At 36.4% G+C, this 6774-nt stretch overlaps 1 long non-coding RNA gene across 1 annotated transcript; it reads right to left on the reverse strand.

Moving 5' to 3' along the window:
- Positions 1-802: 802 nt before the first annotated feature.
- On the reverse strand, positions 803-6293 carry LOC106728052. The gene is made up of 3 exons (XR_001364299.1): positions 6250-6293; positions 2937-2999; positions 803-1121 (listed from the first exon to the last, which is right to left on the reverse strand). It is a non-coding gene; the product is annotated as an uncharacterized LOC106728052 (long non-coding RNA).
- Between the last annotated feature and the right edge of the window lie 481 nt (positions 6294-6774).

Raw genomic sequence — 6774 nt, forward strand, 5'->3', positions numbered from 1 at the left:
GTCAGTGCACATCATCGCAACCGGTCGTTCTGGTAATTCCGCCATAATGGTCACTTAGGCTTTTATTATATAGATAGTGTATATTTATATTCTTAAAGTTGTTTTTGTGTTTAGAGATACTTCATATTACCATGTGAATTTTAGCTAGTTAGCTTCTACAAAATACTTGCTATAGCCCTAACTGGTTTGGCTCAGTGGATAGAGCGTCAGCCTGTGGACTGAAAGGTCCCAGGTTCGATTATGGTCAAGGGCATGTACCTTGGTTGCAGGCACATGCCCAGTAGCGGGTGTGCAGGAGGCAGCTGATCGATGTTTCTCTCTCATCGATGTTTCTAACTCTCTATCCCTCTCCCTTCCTCTCTCTGTAAAAAATCAATAAAATATATTTTAAAAAAAGAAAAAAAAATACTTGCTATAATTTTGATTGATATTGCCTTAACTCTATAGATCAGTTCTGGGAAAATTGGCATTTTAACAATATTGAGTCTTGACACACTATCTGAGATAGAGTAAGATATATATACTTCTAGATTTTTGAAATACATTAGAAAATTTAGTGATAGCTTAGAGAGCATGAAGTCTTTTGACCCTTTCTTTTCCAGTTGACCCATTTCTAATATACAATTAGCAATTAATACATTCATATTGCAAAAATGTTCAGCTTGAAATAAGCAAATAGTGCTACGTTTTTGAAACCATTGGAAACATTTATAAAAATTTGACTACTTTAAAAATAATTACACTTAAACATTCAATTTTTTTTTATTTTTGATGAATACCTAACTATAGTTCAATTGCCAAGTCTAAACTTTTGCCACAATTTTTGTTACTCTTTGCCTCATTTTAAGAAATAACTTCTACAAATATTCCTTAGGTTATAGCATGAAAAATCTAATTAAAATGCAGTAGTAATTTTTGACAGACTGCATTTTTCTTATCTTTTATGGAATTTGAAATGTATCATGCATACACACACATCAGAAATGCACATTATAAGAAAACTCATTTGCTGTGGTGATTACTTTTTCAAAAGGCAGTTTCTGGCAGTTGCAGGCACTCACTCACACTTTTTGCAGCATCCTCACAGCAATTTTGTTCTCATCAAAAAATACAAAGCTTGTCTGGAAAGAAATGAAACTGGTTATTCAATAATCCCTCTAGAAAGTATGCATATAAAACAATGTTTCTCTTAAAGTAGGTGCTAATTGTAAAGGCAAGTTTTCCTCCCATATATTTTTGAGATTTGCCTTAAAAACCAATCATGTACCTAAAGTACATATTATTATTTCTTGCAACATATTTTAACTGAGTTCTTAGTATGTGGCAGGTACTGAGGACATCATAGTACATGAATCACAAGCAATCTCTGCTTTCATAGTATGTAGCACTTAGTAAGGGAGAGTCAAATCCTATATAATAAAGAGCTAATATGCAAATGGTCGTCACACCCTCACACCATCATGCCATAACGGCTCAGACACTCAACACTGGGGAGAGAGGAATGGGGACCAGCCAGGTACAAATGAGCTCGCGAGAGAGGAATGGGGTCCAGCCAGGTACAAATGAGCTTGTGAGAAAGGAATGGGGACCAGCCAGGCTGTGGCCTGGGAGAGGGACAAGCCGCCCACCCTGTGGTCCCGGGTGCCAGCAGCTGAACCTGTGGCCCGGGAGAGGGACAAGCCACTAGCCCCATGGTCCCAGGCACCTGTGGCTGTAGCCTGGGTGAAACTGCCCAACCATGGTCCCCCGTGGCTGTGGCCAGCCCGGGCGAATCTGGCCTGGGTCCTGGGTGCCTGCAGCTGGCCAGAGGGAGGGAAGCCTGGGTCCTGGGTGCCTGCGACTGGCCAGAGGAAGGAATCCTGGGTCCCAGGTGCAGAGTGAGGCAGAGGCAGTTAGGGGCAATCAGGCAGGTGAGCGATTAGGAGCCAGTGGTCCCAGATTGTGAGAGGCAGTTGGACATCCCCTGAGGGGTCCCAGATTGGAAAGGGTGCAGGCCTTGCTGAGGGAACCCTCCCCCCACCCCCCCGTGTACGAATTTTGTGCACTGGGCCTCTAGTTGATAAATAAAAGACAAGTTTACCTCATAAGTGATTTGATGGGAAGACTGGAAACCAGTGAAGCACAGAGAAGAGAGAAAAAACATTGCAAATTTAGGGAATCCAGGAGCTTTCTTATAAAAGATGACAGCTGATCTGATATCTGAAAGATGAGAAGGTGTTAAAAGTCAAAGAATAATAGAGACAGACATAATGAAGAGAATGTCCAATATCCCAGACGTGAAGAACACCAACATGCTTGGGGAAATGCAAATATCATCATTGAAAAATGATGCATGTCCTGCCATTATGGCTTAGTGGTTCAGCATCAACCTATGAACCATGAGGTCATGGTCCAATTCCCAGTCTGGGCTCAGTCCCTGGTGGTGGTGGTGGTGGTGGTGGGTGCTGGAGGAAGCCAATCAGTGATTCTCTCTCATCATTGATGTTTCTATCTCCCTTTCCCTCTCCTTTCCTCTCTGAAAAATCAATAAAAATATATTTTTTAAAAAAGAAAAATGATGCAGCATGAAGCTGGAAAATGTCATACTACAAATCATGAATGACTGTTTAAGCCACATGAAGAAGTTTGGGGTTTTTATAAAGGAAATGGGGAATATAATATGATTTTTCAGAAGGGTAGTGGCTTGTTGAGACACATTTTAGATAGATCATGTTGAAAGCTTTTTGGGAATGGGTTATAATGAAACATGAATGGCATCAGGTTTTTTAAAGGCTGGATATAAATGAGGGTTAAATAGAAAAAAGTGCATTAGTAGTGGACAATATGAGATATATTCAAGATGAATTCAGTTAAAAGAATATACATTACATGTATATATGTATGTGTGTATGTATGCATGTATGTATTGGATGCTAGAAGTGAGAAGGAGAGAGTACCTATAATGACTTCCAGGTTTTTTACACAGCTTGCTTGATACATAGTCTTCCCATTCACCAATTCTGACAACACACAAGTAGAACCAATGTTATGATAAAGAGATGATAAGCTCGATTTTAGCCACTTTGAGTTTAAAGCATGCATAAGACATTCAACTGGAGATATGCCATGGTTTTTGAGGAATCTTGAGTTTCAGACAGGGAGATAAACTACACACAAATGTTTGAGAGGAATCATAATTTATTTGGTAACCAAAGCCACTGGAAGGTGAGATATCATTTATGGAGTATACAGAATGAGAATAGACAGAAAATGGTTCAGAATTGAGCCCTATAGCAACTCTAACACTTAAGGGATATATAAAAGAAGAAGATAAATTCATTTTAAAAGAAATAAAGATACCACTCTGGCCATTGTGCTTAGTGCTTAGATCATCAGCCTGCACATTGAAGGGTCACGAGTTCTATTCAGGTCAAGGGCACATACCTGGGTTGCAGACTCCATACTCCTGGCCGGAGCACAAGTGGGAGGCAACCAATGGATATGTCTCTCATCTCTCTCTCTCTCTCTCTCTCTCTCTCTCTCTCTCTCTCTTCCTTCTTCCCTTCCACTCTTTCTAAAAGTCAATGGATCAATGGAAATCAGATAAGAATTCACTCAAAAAAAGTTTTATTTTCTGCCTCAGTCTCATTCTTTTTCCTTCCTTCCTTCCTTCCTTCCTTCCTTCCTTCCTTCCCATAGACAGCCAATATCATGATTTGTCCATGTACAGTAGTCTTTTATTGCATGTGTAATTTTTTATTAGTTTCTCAATTTACAGAAATGGTATCAAACAATTTATCTTTCTGAAATTTTTATTCTTGCACATCATTGTTTTTATCATTTATTTTTGTTAATACAGACAGACCTAGTGCATTAATTTTAATTGTACAAATATGTGACAACTTAATTATCCATTGTCCTATCAATGGTTTTTAGTCTTTCACTAACACCAACAAAACTGCAATAAATACCTTTGTACCATTGCCTTCCTCTTCTTTTGCATATAAGCAAGAATGGTTTCACTGAGGTACATAATTAGAAGTGGAGTTCCTAGTCGGTGGGCAATTTATTTTTTGTTTGATTGACCTGTTCATTTATTTTGTGTGTTTTTAGATTTCACATATAAGTGAAATCATATGGTATTTGTCTTTAAATGTACTAGCTACTATTTTTTCTCCAAATGGTCATTACAAATTTATAGTCCCAGCAACATCATTTTACAGTTATCAGTTTCTAACACCTTTCAAAAATTGAAGTTCAGTTTTAATGTTAGCTAATCAAATGAGCATGAAAGTTTCTTAGTTTTATTTTTTACTTCACATAAAAATTGATAATTTTATATACTCAATGATTTTTATTTTCTATTTCAAATATTATAATTTATGTTGCTTGTTTTTTATTCATATTTGTTCTTTAAATACTAATCATTTTGTTATATATATTGAAAATAACTTCTCTCAGTGTGTGGTCATCTTTAACCTTTTTTATGGTATGTTTTGGGGGGTGATCTTGTTATAAGAACATATTCATTATTCCAAATATACAAATAAATATATGTTCTACATTTTAATTTATTTTTTAAATTGTATTTTCTTATATGGTTTTTTAAAAATATATTTTTATTGATTTCAGAGAGGAAGGGAAAGTGAGAGAGAGATAGAAACATCAATGATGAGAGACAATCATCGATCGGCTGGTCGAGCCTGCAACCTAGGCATGTGCCCTTGACCAGAATCTAACCCGGGACCTTTCAGTCCACAGGCCAATGCTCTATCCCCTGAGCCAAACCAGCTAGGGCTCTTATATGTTTTTTAATCTCTCTAGAAATTATTCTTTGCATGAGGGATGATGATTTTTTTCCCCAGTGTGGAAAATCAGGTGTTTTCCACCAAGTTCACAAATGTGTCGGGTTCTGATCCTGGGCTTTCTGTTCTGTTCTATTTATATGTTTTGTCTATACTTATATTGGTTTCACACTGTCTTAATTGTTGTAATTATATAATAATTCTGTATATATTCTGTGAGAAATCTCTCATCTTTGTTACTCTCCCGCCTTAGAAATGTCTTTGATGCCCTTCATATTATGAGTTATGTCACTTTCTCAAGGACTGCCAAATGGTTCATCCCTAAAACACACAAGATATTGCCAAGGCCTTTAATAGATAAGTTAAAATAAACTAATCTCTTTGATAGATAAAACATAACATTATAATACAGCATCAAAGGTATATCTGGCTCAGAACCACAAACCTTGCTCACATAATGTTAATAAAGATAGCCAATCTCAAGGAGAAGCTTACTATAATCCTGTTTGATACTATTTCCCTATTTTACAGATTATTTTGAATCAACTCAAGTCATCTGTAGTCAGTGGTGAAATTGCTTATCTGCTACCTTTTAAAGCTTCTAAAGTTATTGAACATATATTACTCTATTTGTAAAATCCCAACAGATGGTTCACTGCTTAGCTGCTGGAATTTCAGCGTTGTTATTCTGAAAGCCTTTGTGCACACTTTTTGAAAACCTCACTGTTTCATCTTTACTTTCCTGGGGCCAATCACTTATCTACAAAGCATCCTATTTGTCACTGAAAAGTAGAATTATAAAACTACTGTGTGTAGTTCAGCATAATGGAATAGGTGCAGAGCCTCTCAAAAACACTACTTTCAAGAAGTGAGACTATTATATTTTGGTGGAGACAAAGAAATTTATTGCATTTTAGGCAAACCTGGTAGAATCTACAATATTGATCAAATGTCATTGATGGATGCATACAAATGTAACATACCACTCACTACATCTCTTTCCTTTGCAGTAGTTCTGACCAAAAGCATTTGGAACATACCCTGTATTTTCTATTTTTTGTATTTTACTTGAAAATATAGCCTGAATAATTTGTAAAATTTGTCTAATTTATTTTTAGTTCTAAGAGATCAACACATAAATATCTCACCATAAAATACTATGTTTCAAGATCCATTAGTTTGTTAATGCATCTGAGAAATAGTATTCTAACAAAATGATGACAGCAATGGTTTTAAGAAAAGCAATAGGGTGAGAACAGGGAGAGAGTGGAAGAGGATGTCAGATCTTTTAAGAAATATAAACAATAAATCACTTCAGAATTCTGGACCCAACTCTCAGAGTCTTGTATCCATATGGAGATAGAATAACCATCTGTTTCAAACTTCTGGATGGTCCTCTCTTTACCTGAAAGAATGGGTTCAAGAACAATACAGATATAAAGCAAATAACACAAAACATACCTACCAAAAAAGATGTAGTTTGTGGAGAGGAGCAGGGTGTATAATATACTATATAAAGGAAGAATTTACTGTAAGACGCCTTTAAATAAATCCTCTAGTAAAACAGTGCTTCTAGAAAAGGGGTACATGACTACCTGATTTGTAGTGGTCTGAGGGGAATTAGTAAAGATGAAGATTACTGAGTCCCTCCCCAGACTAGCTCCCCAGGTCATTCTGATTCATATTTAAATTTTAGAATCACATTTAAATTAGAGAACTGCATTTAAATAAACTAATATTGCAAGAAAAAATGGTTTACAGGGATACTTCATGGAGCCTTTTTTTTTTCCCAAAAGGAGACCATCTGTGCAATTTTGAGAGAAACCTGGACTTCAATGTGGAATAAATTGTACCCATCAGAAAGAAAGAGCCAGCCTTGATTCTTGCCCTGCCCATATCCCTCCAAAGTATACAATTAGATCTGCTTGTATAATTGATATTCCCTATAAAGGTAGCTTTAGGAATTTTTTTAAAGATTTATCTTGTGATC

The sequence above is a fragment of the Myotis brandtii genome, unplaced genomic scaffold, assembly GCF_000412655.1.
Source record: "Myotis brandtii unplaced genomic scaffold, ASM41265v1 scaffold526, whole genome shotgun sequence".
In the NCBI taxonomy this organism is placed as follows: Eukaryota; Metazoa; Chordata; class Mammalia; order Chiroptera; family Vespertilionidae; genus Myotis; species Myotis brandtii.